This window comes from Cotesia typhae, unplaced genomic scaffold, assembly GCF_013202065.1.
Source record: "Cotesia typhae breed Kobodo isofemale line unplaced genomic scaffold, CoteBio_Ctyphae scaffold_13, whole genome shotgun sequence".
Classification (NCBI taxonomy): domain Eukaryota; kingdom Metazoa; phylum Arthropoda; class Insecta; order Hymenoptera; family Braconidae; genus Cotesia; species Cotesia typhae.
The window spans coordinates 4,714,361-4,733,517 of record NW_027423774.1 but is presented as its reverse complement, the minus strand read 5'-3'; the positions used below and the strand labels follow the sequence as shown (position 1 = coordinate 4,733,517).

At 24.7% G+C, this 19,157-nt stretch overlaps 1 protein-coding gene across 1 annotated transcript in view; it reads right to left on the bottom strand.

The window, feature by feature from the left end:
- The window catches only part of LOC141534536 (uncharacterized), a 37,420-nt gene extending 19,210 nt beyond the window's left edge, over nucleotides 1–18,210 (bottom strand). The window contains exons 1-2 of the mRNA XM_074253931.1: nucleotides 17,973–18,210; nucleotides 17,806–17,875 (exon numbers count right to left, since the gene is read on the bottom strand). The gene's annotated coding sequence lies outside the window, so the exon portion shown is untranslated. The remainder of the gene's footprint in view (nucleotides 1–17,805; nucleotides 17,876–17,972) is intronic.
- Nucleotides 18,211–19,157: the final 947 nt, after the last annotated feature.

Sequence of the window (19,157 nt, the reverse complement as noted above, 5' to 3'; positions counted from 1 at the left end):
TTATCATTAACCAGATTGTTCTTCAAACAATTAAAATGATGACAATAAAATAAAAAAATTTACAATTATAAAACAATGACGTGTTCGAGCTGAAGAATATGTAGAACAGGAAATATTTAAAATTTGGGACGCTTTTTGACCAAGTAATTATTGAATAAAAAATACCATTTATTTATTTATCAAACAATGAACCCAACAGCAAACATAAAAAATAAAATTCTTGCGCCAAAAAAATTTTGAAGAAAACAAAAGTTGTTTTGGAGCAAGAAGACATTTTTTTGGCTTAAGAAACTTTGACTTCATTCAAGAAATTTTTACTATTTCTTATTTTTTTCTTGATCCAAGAAAATTTACACTCCCGTAAAGAATTTTTTTATTTTCTGTGCATAGCCAGTAACAGGGTTCTTTACAAAATATAAATTTACAAGGTATGTAGTATACAATAGTAAAATTAAATTGTGTGTGTTTATTCGATATTAGACCAACACAAATGCGGGTAGTCGTGTTGCGCCCGTTTAACATAGATTTTGTGTATCTTTTTTGTCATTATAATATTTTGGTTTTTAAACCTCTTTTTAAAATATTTTGTCCAAAATTCTACACTTAGTTCAATATTTTTTTTCTTGAATAAAGTTAACTTTTTTATCGGTGTGTTTCAAATAAACAAACCGATACATTCAATTGGCATTTGTTGTCACTAGTCCAGACTGAATTACCGACATCAGACAGTACATGTTCTTAAGTATGAAATTGTTAATAAAAATAAATAATAAAAAAAAGTCTGAGAGTTTTGTGTTGAGTTATAATAGAACGCGATTGTTCGAAAAGGCGAGGCAAGGCCGTAGCGTATTCTGTCATTGGATAATTGGACTCTAGGTACTTCTCTGGCTATCTGTATTCATACCTAGTTTTATCACTCTCTATACATTCCCTCGCTCTTCGTCCTGCACCCATCATCCATCATATATACAGATTTTTTCTTCTATTTCTATGCGTCGACTATTGAGCCCCATATATATTGCCCCGGCGAATAGAGCGGGCATTAGATATTAGACATTATATACAGATAGCCAGTGTGTAGTTCAGAAGTGTATACAGGCCCACTGATGCAACTCGAGCTTCATGGAATAATGGGTTCATGATTTCACTGGACTACACACACATACACACAAATACACATTAATAACTCACACTGATTTGCTCAGGGTGCGACCAACAACAATACGTTTACTTCCAACACATCACCGCTATCTCTCTTCTACTTTACTCCACACTTAAATCAACTCTCTGTGTGTATCCGTAATATATCATACATTATTCCGTGTGTGTGCTCGCACATTAATACCTAGTGTAGCGTACTATCTATTTTATCATTGGTATTGACGTTACCAACTTCGGATTTGATAATTACATACGATCCTTGTCCCACATTTTCGTAGCCCTCATAAATTTTAAATGTTCCCTGATAGCCACCTTACCTATAACTTACTGTCAATCTACGTCCGCAATTTGAAGCAAACTTGACGGAAAGAGTTGGCAAAGCGAGCGATTACCTATTAGTTACCTATAACTTACTCTGCAAATAGACATCAAAACTTGCTGTACAAGTATTTCCTTCAAATTGTAGTAAAGTTGAAAGGAAATTTAACTACAAGTTTGATTGTTAACTTGTATTCAAGTTGCGGCCGTAGATTTCTGTCAATTTGCTTACAACTGTTGTTGAGTGAAGAATTACCGCCAACTTGATGTATAACTTAACCGTAACTGCTGGGAGTCAACACTTACTGAGAAAGCGCTGGCTATCAGGGTTATTTATCCTTCTTTATCCTTGCAATGTCACGCTTTTTTACTTGCTGGGAGTTCAATTCACTGAACATTGGAACTAATAATGGAGAATATAAAAAATTTCTAATTACTGGCTACGCAAACGTTTGATGTGGCCATGGTGAATCAAAGCCATAGTTTTTACTTCATTTATTGACCTTATTTTTTTTTTAAATATTTTACATGGAATTATATTGCTATAAAATATTGTAATCATTTGCGCAAATCACAGGATATTTTTGTTCTCTTTAAAATGTTAATTAACATTTGTGGAAAATTTTTTATTTGTTTTTTTAGGCAGTAATTTAAGTGGAAATTGGGATTGTTTGGTACTTGGGAAAAGTTAGAGGGTAATTGAGTTTCCTTAATGTGTTTAGAGTTCACTATAATGGAGTAAAATATTAGACTTAAATACGTTTGAGGTTTTTACACTGATAAAAAAATTTTAAACCAAGAAAATTATTTCAAAGAATTTCATTGTATTAAATTAAAAAAAAAAAAAGTTGTTGAATTAAAGAATTGACTTGATTTAAAAAAATTATTTGTTTATTAAATTTTATTGGATGAAAAATTTTTTTTCGCCTAAAAATTTTACTAATTAATTAATTTAAATGAATTAAAATTTTTTTAGTTCTCTTAACTTGACACATAATTAATTAAATGGGAATTTTGAATATTAAAAAAAAAATTCAAGAATAAAAACAGAAAATTATCAACGGACAATTGCTTAACTTTTTAAGAGTAAAAAAAATATGTCCGCGATTGTAATTTATTATCTTTATAATAATTTAATTCAAATCACAATTACATAATTAATATACTAAGTGGCAAAAATAAATTTAAAAATATTCCAGAGCGAGTGTATTAATTAAAACGATAGCCTCAATTTAATTAAATGTTTTATTACCACAGTAAAATGAACTTTGTAATAAAAGTATTTTTTATTGTTATTATTATAGGAGTTGGTTTTATGAATCAACATGTTGAGTACTTTTTACTTAATTTAAGAGAAAGGAGGAATTGTTAAATTTTTCGACCGTTTCTAATTAGTACGGACAATGTCATTTGTACAAAACTTTTCTTTCCGTAACAAGCTTAATTTTTTTCCGGTTTTTTCTGTAATTTTTTAAAAAATTCTCCATAATTTTTTGAGAAAGTACAATAATAAAAAAATTAAATATGACGGAGCAAATATAAAAATATGGATGCAGTTCGTCAAAAAAATTTTTTCTACATAAAATCAGCCCTTTGACCTTTGAAATAAAAAAAAAATTAAATTTTTTCTCTAATTTTGCAAGTAATTAAAATTTGTCCCAAATAAAAAAGTTATTCAATAGAATAAAAAAATTTTCTTACGATTCGCATGATCTAACAGTGAAACTACGGTCTTGCAGCAACTGTTTTATTGCCTCATTTTTTTTTTTTTTTTTTTTTTAATGGTAATATTAATATAAAATTGTTTAAATGTAGAATTAAAATTTCTCGAGAAATTTCAACAGCAATTAAAATTGATAAAAGATTAGACTTAAAAGTAACTTTATCCGTATTTGCATTTCCGAGGTGTTCAATGGCTAATATCGTAAGCCAGAAAATTAACGTACTCAGTAAATATCACTTTCTTCAAACTTTCTCTTTTCCCTCAAATGTACTATTACTATGTACTGCTGGAGTACTTGCTGAGAATTAAATTAAAGTACTCACGAACCGTGGCATGTTATAGTTATAATTTATAATACATAATAAAACGCTATAAGTTTTAATGAACTTACAAAAGTTATAACTTGTAACTGTAACTATTATAAAAATAATTAATCAGTGGGTGATTTTAACCGGGAGTTAAGACGTTAGATAGTTTTTATCACGATGAAATAAAAAAAATATAATTCACGTACATTAAAAAAAAAAAATAGATTGTAGTATCAGGGTTTTTAAGTGATATGTCATTTAAGAAATTTAAATAGAAATGACATATTCGCAAATTAATCAAGTCTTAAGTAGGTGTCTTATTTATCGAATTACTCACAAAATTTTTGAAAAAAATTTTTTTTTATTTTTGTAATTGACTTCAATAATACTAAAGTTAGCCGACATTTTAGACTTCAAATTTTTTTATTTATTAAATTGGAACGTTAAAATATTTTTATTAATGAAATTTTTATTATTATTTAATAAGTATTTTGATTTTAATAATTAATAATTAACTAGCAATGTGGCTGCCGTAAATTATTAAATTGCACTGTACTTTCTTAAATATTGACCTTTTTAAAGATATAAGCTCATCCCGACGTTACACTCATCAAGAGCTTTCATTTGAGTACCCACATGCATTTTTATATATATTTCATATATTCATATACATAATATATATAAATATATGAAAAATTGATGTGGGTACTCAAATGAAAGGTCTCGATGAGTGTAACATCGGGATGAGCTTATACCTTTAAAAATGTCAATAGTTCTCAAGATAGAAAGTCATTTCTTAATTACGTATCTAGAGATATTAAAAACAAAAATTTTCTTATTCTCTTAATAATAAAGATTAATTAAGTAACATTATTAATGTTAATCAATAATTAATTCAACATTGCATGTAAAAAAATTTTTTTCATTTTTCAATTAAATAAAGCATTTAAAAATCACCAAAAAATTTTGAAATTTTTTTCCCTCCAATTTTTACAAAAACTATTTGCGCTCATTGAATCTTTTTAAAAATAAATTTAAACTTCATAATTTAAGACAATGAAATTATAAATATATATATTCACAGGTTAGTGAGAATTTATGAGTATATAGTGTTACATAATTTAGCAAAACGATTTTGATATTGATATTGATTTTGAAATGTGATACTTAATAACAAATCAACTTGTTACTTTAAAAGGCTGATTATCGAAGGTGAGACATATACACTAATATATAGAGTATACGAATTTGCTTATCTTATCAATGGTAGCAGTTACTGTTTAATGTGTACTCTAGTAGTTAAATTTCATGTCGTATGAGTAATAAAACTTTAACCGATTGTCAAAGCTTTTTTTTTTAATTTATGTTAAAAACAATCAATATTTATTTTTGTGTTAAATATTTTTTTAAGAATATTTTAATGATTAACAACATAATAAAATCATTGAAAAAAATAAAAAATATTTAATAAGAAATTAACAATAAAAAAAAAAACGTTGAGTGAACTTTTATTTTATACGGGTAATTAATTTTAATTTTACAAATCATAACAAGCGAACAAAAAAATCAAAACTTGCCATCTGGCGGGTAAAAACATTACTGCCAATTAGTACCGACAATAGTAATATAAATTCTTGTGAGAAAACAAATAAAGCTAGAGTGCTTTTGCTTAAAAAAAAAAAAAAAAAAATTAATTCTTTGAAACCGTAATAATGGTGATAAAAAATGTTTTATTGCGTTATGTGCAGAAGGCACAAATAATAATTGCTGTTATGGATTATGAGACGTACAAAAGTTTGCAAGAGACATTGAATAGTGAGCATTTTCTCACAGTGTAAAAAAGAATTTATAATAAAAATAAAAATAGAATTCACTTTTTCTTTCTATTCTCTGTAATATACATCCCATTGTGTGAATAGAAGCGTTCACGACTAATGACTAATGAATAATGTTTTTAAGCTTAACATTAGCACTCTTCTGCTAAGAGTCTAGACTTTATCAATTATACACCTACATCTGGGTATAAATATAAATATATATCTTATCTGCACTTGTAGTAGTCATAATCGTAGTTGTCTGTGTTTTGTTACCTTTACACACATTTTTATTCATGAACACATATTTGTGTGCTCCATATGTGTATATTAACATACTTGACATCACCGGAAATACAAGTGTATTATAAGTACACGAATCAATTATATTAAGTACACACTTTCCCGAGTTACTTAGTGTAAGAATGAAAGATAGTGTGTCTTCCGATAAGGTAAGTATTTATTTTTTTTTCATGATGTGCCAGTTATTACTTATCGTATCGTCATAACTTATAACTTAGTAATTAAAAATTATTTATTGACGTGTGAATGAGGCTTTGTTGGTATAATTTTCCTCAAATTCACAGAAGGTACACTAAATTAAAAATTGATATAATAAAAAAAAAATTATTGTTTAAAGTTCAATTATTTTTTTAATCAAAACGAAAAAATTTTTAATCTTAATTATAAACATTTTCATAAATATAAGTCCATTCTGGTGTTATACTCATCGAGACCTTTCATTTGAATACCTACATCAATTTTTTCATATATTTGAAATATATGATATTTATGAAATATGTAAAATATATGAACAATGCATGTGGGTACTCAAATGAAAGGTCTCGATGAGTGTAACATCAAAATGAGCTTATATCGTTAAAAACATCATTAATTAACCAATGCAACAGTTATTCTTTTATTATACACATTTTCGTAAATATAAGTCCATTCTGATGTTACACTCGTCGAGAGCTTTCATTTGAGTACCCACATGAATTTTTTTTATATATTTTATATATATGATATTTATAAAATATATGAAAAATAAATTTGATATTTAAAAAATTTTTTTAAATTACTTTTTGTATAAATTCATTAATTCAGTGACGAGTAATTTAATAAAAAAAAATTGTAATAGAGAAAGATTAAAAAAAAAGTAATTTATTTATTAATTACGCGATAACGTTAAAAAGTAAATGACTGTTATTAAATTGACACTGATGCATTGCCGTGAAACACATTCAATAATTAGTAAAATTAAGTGCTTAATTGTTAGATGTATATCTCATTGTAAGTAATTATCAAATATTTAACTGTCGTCATCTATGAGGTTTTTTAAAAAGTACTAACGCTTAAACGCTTAATAAAAATTTGTGTGAATGGTTAAATAAATTATTAAAAAAAAAAATTGTCGGTACAAAAGCTTTTAATTTGAAATAATTGGAGTATTTTAATTAAAAATTTAATATTAATTGTTCTTTTGCAAATCGTTTTTAATTAGAGTAAAAAAAAGGTTTTTTTTCTCCAAATAACAGTACGTTAATTTGTAATTATCGTAGCAGACTTTTCGTTGTATTTATAATTATATTTAAATTATAATTAAATGTAATTTGTTATTCTAAATATTTGGAATTAAAAAATTGTAAATTCATTTGTAAGATAAAAGAAGTAAATAAAAATGCTGGCATTTGTACAAATTGATTGGGATTTCACGTTATACTAATTTATTTTATCCTGAAATGAAAGCGTTTCCGGTTAATCGTCAGATTTTAAACCGAGGGAGAGAAATAAAATTTCAATTGTCAAGAGTGTTTTTTATTTTTATTTATTATCTGTTTTTCCTTTAGTGTAAAAAATAATGACATAACTAAAGATAGAGATATAGATCTATGTGTCGTGATCTTATTTTTATATATGTATAAAAAAAATTATCTAACACAATGCATGCTATATACATCTATAGTTGCACTCGAATACGATCGTACTATAATCAATATATATAGCTTTACTATATACCTTTATAAAAGGATGAGGTGAACATAATCCTCTCTATTTTCTTCCAATCTCTTGACCTGACATTTACACGAATTATTGCATCACAACTTAATACATCTCATATATCTTATGACTTTTCCTTTAGACTTCAATATAATAAATAAATATATATGGTTGGAATCTGTTATATTTATATTGTATAACGTGACTCTACAATTTATAAAAAAAAAATGAAAAATTGTTTTAAATATTTTTCTTCAAAATTTCAATCTTGTGTTAAAATATTTATTTTTTTTTATTTAAAAAAAAATTATAACTTTTAAATGAAGATAGAAAAAAATCGGTTTTTCTGCAACAATAAAAAAAATAAATAATAATAATAATAATAATAAATAAAAAGATTTATTAAAAATTAAATAATGAGATGAGAAAATATAAAAAATACTTGATGAATAGTATTCAAATAAATTGACTTATAATGACTGGTCTTGTAAGATTTCCGCATGTTATTTATTACGACGTAAAATGTTCAAAGTTAGTACTACCAAGGTTTGTACATCACTTATAGATGTTGCATAATTATACTCGACAAATGTATACTGATTTTTTTTGATTTCACAAATGTACATTGATTTTTTTTTATTTTTGATTTTATAAATAAATTATTCTTCCTGTTATCCTTTTATGAAAAATGGTAACTTCAACGATAGTTTCCGGAGGTATTAAATAGAAAATCCAAAAGTGCACGTCTCATAATTTCATTTTCCACAGAAAAATTGATTTAAAAAAATAATAAAATGTTTTTATAAGGCGTGTAAAACTAGAATTAGAATAAAAAGTCGTTTAAAACACGAGAAAAGTTCTATTTTAAGGACGTTCCGTAAAAAAGCTGTTTTTTTGTAATTTTAAAAAAATTTTGAATACTTAGACTCATAAATATCCTCTATATGTAGGAATTTTTTTAAATAGTAATTGCGGGACTAAATTTTGAAATATTAGCATTTAAAATTTGTATATTTTACATACAAATCTTGCGCTGACTAACGTTCAAACGAACGTTTTATTAAATATCAATCGTACTTTTTCTTAGAATTGTTTTAAAAAACTGAGAATTATTAATTGAAGTTATCACAAGTATTTTTTTTATTAAAATTAGCATAGACGAGCGGTATTCATTTTTTTATAAAAAATGTTTGAACTTAGCGACTTTTGATATTTTACGTGAGTGGAAGTAAGTGAGCGATAGTCTGTAAAGAGAGACAGCACTAGTGCGTGAAAGAGAAACCAATAGCCATAACCTATCGGTGTCTTTTTTTCGCCGATAAACGTCCTTAATAACAGAAGGGAATTTTATAAAAAATGCTCCTAATAAAATGGATTTTTTTCTTTTTTTTTACTTCAATTTGGTTATGAATAAAAATCTAAGCTTTCTATTTTATTTAAAATCTAAATTTGTTGTCCTTTATCCTCTAATATTTACATAAAGCTATTTTCGCAAAAGTTTACTAGCCGACCTTTCATAAATTGCGCAGGAGTTTTATATCGATAAAAAAGAACAAATATTATAAAATTCTAGGTATAAGAAATTTAATTAAAAATATTTAGCGATACAAAATAAAATACAAAAGGGATATTAAACGAGAATCGAATTTTAGTGAATTCAATTTCTTAATTCATTGGCGCACAAATATGCTCGTAGCCGCATTAAAGCAAATGAAATTCAAGTAATGAAAGTTTTGAACTAACGAACAGTTACAAATTAAAACGGATTAGCGAACTTAAGCGGATTGGTATTAATTTTATTGAAAGAATAAAACAAATTAAATTTATTTTTACGATCTACAACTGAGCCTGAGTAACTATCGATTCTTCTTTGCATTGAAATTAAATTTACTAATTACTTTAACTAGTTTCATGTTTATTAAAAGTATCGATCGTGAAGGGAAAATTTCTAAAGTGGTTTTATTTATTACATTATTGCTCCCCATCAATATCCGCTTGGAAAATATGTTATCGGTTTTGTCATTTTAGTCTTTAACAATATTATTATTAGAGTAAAGAGAAGTAGAGGTATATTGGAGCCCTGGGGCAATATACACCCTATAATTTTCTTTTAATCGTACGAGAGGAACTTTTAAGTACATTATATTACTTTTGAAAATATTTTATTGATCCGCAAAAAAAAGGCCCGAAAAAAATTGATTAAATTTTTAAAAACAAAATTTATCCGTCACAAAAATCAATAATTTTATTTTTCACACACATGATAAATTTTTAAGAAGAAAAATTAACAATTTAAAAAATTAATACACATTTTTTTTTACCGTAAATTTAATTTATTCTATTTTTTCATTAAATTATAAGATAAATTTTAATGATACGAAAAAATATTTTTTTTTAGAAATTTAATTTTCTTTCAAACATTTTTAAATTATTTTTACAAATTTTTTTTTGGAAAGAATTTTAATCAAAAAGCATCAATTGAATTTTAGTAAAAATTTAAAGATTGATTTTAGATTGAAAAAAATAAACCAAAAAAAAATTATTTTTAGGAATTAAAAAAAGTATCGATATAATTTTTTAAACACTAAAATCTTTAAATGAGTTTTGTAATTTTAAAAGAATAAAAATTATTTTTTTTTTTATTGAATAATCATTTAGCAGAATTTTTTCTCCTAGTAATATAAATAAAAATTATTTCCAGAGTGAATTTATCTCTGGAGGAATTAAATCAATTAAAAATCATCCACTCCGTAAATTTTTTTACAGTGTACCATAAGTACTATTTACTTTTCTCATTTTTTCTCAACTCCAGCAACATGTAATTTGCATAACTGTAAAGTTAAATACAAATTAATTGCCTTTGTGTATTTTTCGAGATCATAATTCCACAACTTGTCAGTATAAATACAAATCTCTCTGTTATACATTAATTTAATATCTCCAGGAATAAAATATTAATAAATTGTAAATTGTATGTTGAGGAAATAAAATTTCAAGGCAAACTATTCCAACTCCAGACTACTCAAGTACATATACAGAATGTACTTCGTTTGCGATCCCCTTGAACAGCGAACGGATGAAAAGTCTAAATAAATTATCCAAATAATAAAATTTTTTGATTTAATCACGAAAATTTCCTCGGAAGTATTTTATTTGAATTTTACACTTGAACAAAATAAAACAAATAAAATATATTTTTAAATTGATCGCCCACATAAAAATAATAAATGAGTGACTCAGTAATACATAAGTGTATTAATGAATGATTATAATATATAATACGAACAACGAATTTAGCCATGAAATTTTTGACCAAGGACAGATTAAATGTTTCCTCAATAAACAATACAAAAATATTTTTTATAAAATTTAAATTAAAAAATTAAAACCCGAGTAATTGCAAAAACAATATAAAAATTTTTTTTTATAAAATTTAAATTAAAAAATTAAAGCCCGAGTAATTGCAGATAAATTCTTGATTGCGTAATTCGTAAACAAAAAAGAGACAATTTTTTTTTTTTTTAATTCTCTGTGACGCTAATGTAACTTAATCCTATTGTGCAGCAGGTCATTTTCTAAAACCAAGTATCACGTTTGTGACATATGTTTAAAAAGCAAAACAAGAGAAAACGTTTACGTAGCATCGAGTTACGTACTGCCCATTACTTACGTACATCAAATGTGTAATGGCCACGACACGTAAAGTTCACTATTTCTGATACTGATGTCTCATTGCAATAAAATTTTTTTGACGCGTCATCAACTGAGATTTAAATGAGTATTAGAAATTTTGGATGAAATAAATTTTTTAATTTTATTATTGCTGAAAATAAAAATTAAAAAAAAATTTATTCAAGAAAATTTTATTTTTATTTTGAAAAATTTATTACTTGAATCAAGAAAATATAATTCAAAGGTCAAGAGTATAAATTATTTATTTAATAAATTTTTTTTTCACATTTAGAAAAAAATAATTTGATAAAAAAAAAATCTTAAAATAAGAAAAAATTTCTGAATCAATTAAAATTGATTTAATTTAAGGAAAAATTTTTTACTTAAATTAAAATGATGCTCTTCAAAATTATTTTTTTAGTTCAAGAATTTTTGTCTCAAAAAAAAAGTAAATTTATTTTTTTTTAATCAATTTTATAAAATTCATAATAAAAAACGAAATTATTCTTAATTAAAGAAAATTGTGATCTTAATTTTTGTGATTTAACTGAATAAAATGTTACACTGAGGGTTTAAAATTTTTTTATAACTTTCAAAATTATTTCCTCCGACTCTCGATCTCGAAACAATTGTAATAATTATGAAAAAAAATAAATAATTCATAATTTGAGCAAAATATTTTGTAATCCACTTAATTCTTCTAAATGATATTTTATTCATGATGTTTAATGAATATTTATACTGATCTAGTATTTAATGGTCTGCTGCTCTTCCTCCTCGCATAGTGTACATGATTCTTTATTAATTATTATTTCATTATTGTTATTTTTATAACAATAACTTGGGAGAAGCATATTTTTGCGTAGAGGATCGGTAATTAAAAGTTCCAAGCACGTAGAATCAGTAAAGTTGTACCTACGTGACATCGATCTCCGAGTTTGAATGATAGATTTTCTTTGTTTTATTTTTATTTTATACATGTTTGTTGTTCTTGCTTATTCCCGTGATTTAATATTGATGAAATTTATTTATCTTTTAATTTTATCTTGTTCTGATCTTCAACATTAGGACAATTAAATAAATAAGCAGCTTGATTCTCTCGCCCTCTATTGGTCAAACGAAAGTATCTCTGTCATACTTGTACAAGAAAAAGAATTTTAAAACGCACTTTACGCATAAATAAATAAATATTTTCCAAAAAAGCGGTTCGCTCTTCGATAAATAATTAAATTATCTCATTTTTTTTCGGAATTTCATCTTATACATTAGTAAAACACGTTGAAAATGAACTATGAACCGCTCGTAAAGTATTTTTACGCCAATAAAAAATTTCTAAAAAGTGATTCCCAAAACCAATAAAACATTACATTCCATTTCTCATTATCCGTTAAAATCAAACATTATACTTGAGCAGCTAAACCATAAACCACCGGCATCAAACTTCCTACCATAATTAAATTAATCTTTCCATTCTCCGCCCGCGAAATATGGAATTTCATGGCCGCGTAATGTTTAATAATTTAACTGAGATTCAAGGCAATTATGAAAAGTTTTTATCTCGGCAAACTTAAAATAAATTAGTTATAAGCTTTAAATTTAGCTCACGATTAAATCCACAGAAAATTTACACATTTAATCAAACAATTATAAATTTTCCAATTAAAAAAATTTTTAAAGTATAATTCAACAATTGCAGTGTTTACAGACAAAAAAAATAGAATATTAATTCTTTGTTTGTCTTTGCAAGAGACAACAAGGATTGTTTATTTACAAGCGGTGTCTCACAAAAATCGCCCAGGGACAGCATATAAAATTTAGCTATTGATTCCACGACAAATATAAATTTTTTTGAGATTTCAGCAATTTAAATTAAATTATAAAATTTTAAATAAAATTCTAGGAACAAAGTTTTATTTTATCTTTAAAAATCAGCAGGCTTTCCGTCACTATTACTCAATTATTGTTTTATTTCACAATCTCATGATATATTCTGATGGATGTGTGATTAATAACCATTAACATTAACATTAACTATCAGCCAAGCGATTCTAATACGATGTTAGTTTCAATTCTTGTCTTGTAATTAAAAAAAAACATATTTTTATCGCAATAAAAAAAAATTATTAAACAATCTTTAAAATGTTTATTGTTAAAAGTTAATTGTATAAAAAAAAAAAACATCAAAACTTTCTCACTTTCCGTGTTTGCGTGTGAATAAAACTCAAAAGAACCTTCCTGCGGATATCCTGTAATTTGTGCTCTTTATTAAATTTGTTTTTATTCTTATCCGCAATTATTTTTCGCACCAAAATTTCATCAATCATTGGCAAAAATAAATAAATACATAAATGATCGATAGGATAAAAATAAAAAAAAAATATATATATATATATATATATATATATATATATATATATATATATATATATATATATATATATGTATACTGAGCATGACTTATTGGATAAAACCAAGCTGGAGAAAGACTAGGACGATAGATGAGTCATCAGACACCACACAGACACCCAATACACTATTTACAAGCCTGTTTGTTCCTTTGTGTATGTTTTCTTCGTACAATACTTTCCAACGTCTTAAACTTAACCGCTATAATATAAAATATACATGTATAGACACAAAGTACCACATCATATATTATAATTATGATAATAATAATAATAATAATAATAATAATAATAATAATAATAATAATAATAATAATAATAATAATAATAATAATAATAATAATAATAATAATAATAATAATAATAATAATAATAATAATAATAATAATAATAATAATAATGATACTTGTAAAATCCACACACAGTTTCGATTCTAGCGTGACCAGACGTTTCTTTGTGCTCACTAAAGTAGTCTAGAGCCTCGTTTATCTATTTAGTTAAATAAATGAATTATTATTTATTACTATCTTCATGTATACATCTATATCTATTGAAATTTAACAATTCTGACTTTTTAGTGACTTAAATATACAGCTTCAAGCTCTGAGCGCTCTGTCAGAAATAATATTTTTACCAGAACAATTAAAAAATTTTTTAATTTTGTTTTTTATTTGAAAAATTAGCTAAATATTTAATTATTGAAATTAAATCAAACTCTTAATTCAATTTTTAAATAATTATTATTTTAACACGTGAAAAAAAATTTTTATATGACCATATATGCTATGATTTGGTCATACAAAGCCATATGAAGCTTAAAAGTTTAAAACAAAAAAATATGCCATGTTAAATGATTCTTATTTTGTTAATTACTTGAATTTACACAAAATGATAGATAAGCTCCTTAGAAAAGTCAAAAAATAATTTTTATTTTATATAGTTTAAACTTAACTCTCTTGTAACGAGACAATTCAGCGACCATGCGCCGTCTGTCGGAGATTTTCAACACTATTTTTTTTTAATTTTTAAAGGATTTTTTTTTCAATTTATAGAACAATATTTTGCTGAAAAAGAGAAAAAAAAATAGTTGTTCATAACTAATTAGTAATTATATATTTTTTTAATTAGTAATTAGCTTTTAACATAAAAAAATTACGTCGATCGCAGCCAAGCTGGTCAAAATCGTAATTAGTAATTACTCTGATAGACATAAAAAATTATTGGAATATTTTTTACGGAAAGTTTACTAAAACATAAAAATACCAGCTTCTAAAATTCATAGAAAACTTCTTCGCGTTAATTTAAACTATTTTTATAAAATAGTAGATCTTGTATTTTAATTTTATTTAATTATTTTACAAGATACTATAATTGTTTATCTCTATTATCATCTAATCTATATTGTAAATTTACTATGTTGTCTCTCATTGTAGTACATCTTACTCTATTATGATTTTAATACGTTGAAAAATTATATTCTGAAATTTTTTTTTTATGTTTTTTGTATCTTCAATCAAAAAAATTTATCTGACTTAATTTATAAAACTGAAAAATTTTTTTGACAAATTGTATTTTAAGGATTTTATATTCTTAATTTTTTTTTTTTTAATTTCAATATATTTAAAAAAATATTAATTTAACACGGTGTAAATTTTTCAGCTTCGTCTTCTTCTGTAAAGAATTTTTTTAATTTGCTTTGAAACGGTCATTTACTTTATTATATTTTTAATATTCCGTATCCTCTTTATTCTAAATATTTATTCTTTACTGGCAGTTCTTGCGAAAGTAATTTCATTATTTTGTTATGACAAATAAAAATTGAAATAAATTCAAAATTAAATCCATAAAAACAAAAAATTTTTTTTGTAAATAAAAAATCGCTAGAAGCCTCAAGTATTTAAGTGGAAAAATAATTCTTCTGACCACATACATATAAAATAATGTCCATGCATAAATTGCGGTCTGAGAAACAGCATAAAATTATATCATTGCAATGAATCTCTAGGATTCAACGACCAAATGAGAGGAGAGTATGTGTGTAGTATATAAATTTAAACGTACGTACATATTCATACACATGTATCGTCATGCATAGAGTATTTATGTGGTAGCATGTGAAGTGATATTCCCCTTGGTAAGTTTATAATCAAATTCCATTGCCGCGTGCCCTAGAATTTGCGCTCTCTTCTCGTTACACAAAACATAATACTAACAATAGTGTATTCAAATATATATATTATCAATTTCACCTTCTATTTGCTAAAATAATTTAATTAATATTATTTAACATCAAATACATTTTAATAAATTATTCCAGCTAAAGCTCCAGCGGAATATTAGCGGTGATATGGCTATTAATGCGCGTAATTATAATTTCTATTATAAATCACTGGAGATACATTGTCATTAATGCCGCGATTTCAAACTTGAATTATCGGTGAAAATTTATGAAAGTCCTTTTTATTTTATATCGATTAAATATATGTTTCAACTTTAGACTCTTGATTAATTTGCTAACTTTTCAAAAAAATAATATCATTTTTTTTCCGTCGATAAATATATATGGTGTTTGTAGTAAGTAGTTATTGAGTAATTTGTTACTGAATAAAGAGAAAGGAGGAATCACTTGATTTTTTTATCTAAGTTTCTAATGTGCTCAGACATATTATAAGTTTTTAATTATTTTATCAAGGAAATCAATATTAGATTTTTTTTAATTAATTAAAAATATATACTTTTTTGTCAAAAAAATTGATAAATATAATTTAAACTCAATTTATCTTTAATAATAAAGACTTACATTGTATTATTTAGTCAATAAATAAAAAAAAAAATTAATAGTTTATTTTAAAAAAATTGTTGATGGAAAAAATAAATATCTGGAAAATATTTTTTTTCAAAACTTTCAATCTTCATTTTTTTTTTTAATTTTAATACAAACTTTCGTTGAAAAAAATTGTTTTATTAATATTTATAATTAATTTGTTTGATTATTTTTAATTATAAAACAAATTTTTTTAATCTTAAATAAAAAAAATTGTAGATTAAAGTTAATAAAAAAAAAATGTTAAAAAATTTTCTTGTCTCTTTTTTTTATATAATAAAAGTGTTTAATTAAAGTTCATAATTTCCGTGTGCATTTATTAAAGATTTCATTATCATCATTATTATTATTATCATTATTATTGTTATTATTAGGATAATATAAAATAAAATGATCCCTGATTAAATATCGGAAACGATTGCTGTTACTTAATAAATTTTATACAAAAACAATTTTAAAAGTTATTTATAATTTATTTTGTTTCTTCAAAGCAATTAAATTAACTCGGTAATTGGAGCAATTGACGTATCAAAAGACCCGATATAACTCACAAAAATACAAACACGGAATATTTTTATAATTCTCGAGATAAAAAATGTTAATTGAATATCAGAATATACACGAATATAAATACAATAAACATGAATATGAACAGGAATGTACAAACGTGCTCGAACAATTCAATGTTTGGATTTCATTTAAAATAATAAGTGTTTTTTTGTCTATCGATTGCATTAACAAGTTATCATATCTACGATTAATACATAATTACCATACGTGTTGGTTTATTAAAAATATTCTTTATAATCGTTTGGCCTTCAATGAAGCTTTGCATTCCTCACTATTTATTTTATCTTTTATGAATTAATTCTTGAAAATATTTGAATTTAAAATTCTCAGTAGCTAGCATAAATTTTTGACTCACCAAAGTACCGATTACCTTTTTTAAAAAATATGTTTTAATTTATTTTTAGGAAAAAATTAATGCAATTGTTTTTTAAAAAATTTTGCGGATTAAAATGGCTCGATTAAGTCAGTAATTAATTAATAATTAATTGATTAATCATTTATAAAAATTACAATGTAATATTTTTTTCATGAAACAATTTTTAAAAAATTAAAAAAAATTTTTAATTTAAAAACAATTAAAAAATATAATTTAAATTTTAATTTCAAAAAAATTAAAAAAAAAAAAAATAAAAATATTTTTTTCCTCAAAAGTAATTTAAAAACAAAATTTTTGAACCTTTACTTTTTTTTTTAAACCTTTAAATTTATAAAAAAAAAAAAAAATTCCAGTGGAATAAAAAATGCTCATTATTAAAAAAAAAAAAAAAAAATTACTAAACACATCCAAACAAACTTTAAATTGGAGTAGATTTAAATTTAAAGAGCCAAGTATGTACGAGCGTGTATTAAAATCCTTTGACATGTCAACCATTAAAAAATGTCAAAATAAACTTGCTCACACCCATACTCACCCATTTAATTAACTCTTTTCAAATATCAAAAAAAAAAAAAAAAAAAAAACAATTTTAAATTAAAACTCCAAAATTATGATAAAAAATCGAAATCTTACCACTCGCAGCCCGCAATTGCAAACATCCCCCGCATAATCCTGTAAACTTAAACGCTTACAAACTCACCCACTAAAAATCACAAACAAACCAAAAATAAAAAACAGTAAACACTAAAAAATTTCCATGGCACAGCGGACGTAACCCATGGCGACACTTGTCCTGTTACCTGGAATTTAACCTGTTTAGAGGCAGGTGAATTTCACCGTAAAAATAATTTCAAAATTTATATTTCGGAGCACAAATTTTTCCCAGCAATTCCCTTTAAATTCTCAATAAAATTAATTAAATAATAAATTATTTAATTTTTAATAGCAACAAAAAATTAAAGTTAACATTAATTGAGCGCACAAGTACAAAGAGTTTGACCAACGTCCGGCGCGATACTAAACTAAAGTAACAGCGAGCAGTGCCTAAGGCTACATGACATCGGTTTGTGTATGTTTTCTACCGCGTACCTGCGATCGCAAGAGTACAAACACTCTACAGTGTGCGCAAGCGTCGATAAAGAAATATATATATATATATATATATATATATATATATATATATATATATATATATATATATATATAGCGTAAATTGTTCAAGTAGAGGAAGAGTGAATGGAAAGGAATAAGTCAAAAGATTTTGAACTCTATCTCAGTTCTGAATGTATGGAACAATTTGTTTCCTTTCCATCGTACAGTACTTACACTGTACTGTACTGTACTAAGCAGTAACATTTGCTCTTTCGTTTGATAACGAAGTGCACACAGTAAAGCATCTCTGACTCTGGCTTAGCTTCGCTTTTCTGGCTCTGGTCTGATCCAGACGCCGTTATTATCAACTGACTTGCTCTTCTTAAAGAATTCGAATTGATGTTCAAAAGACAAAGAGGACAAAGGCATTCATATAGAAAATATTATTCAGATTCTTCGCTTTTTTTCACTTTTTTCCTTCAGTCTTTGGATGAATTCTTTTGTTGATACTCTGGGGCTTTTGTTTGATAATTACGCCGGAATTCAATGAGTTTAAATTAATTTTTTTGAATTATCGAAGTATTGAAGGTAAAAGAGCAGATTTGGAGTTTTATTTTATTATAATTATTGGAAAAAAATTAGTCGATTTTTTGGAATTGCAAGGTAATGATGCTTACCTAAGGGATGTGATTTAATAAAAAAAATTCAATTAATCATTATTTAAATACAATTAAAAAAAAAAAAATAAACAATAAAATGGTTAATTTTTAAGTGATTTTATTTCTCCGAAACAAAATGAATTTTATTAATATTATTAATAAAATAAAAAACTCCAAAGAGAGAATTCTTTATTTTTGTTTCAATAAAATATAAAAATAGTTGTTATTTATTAT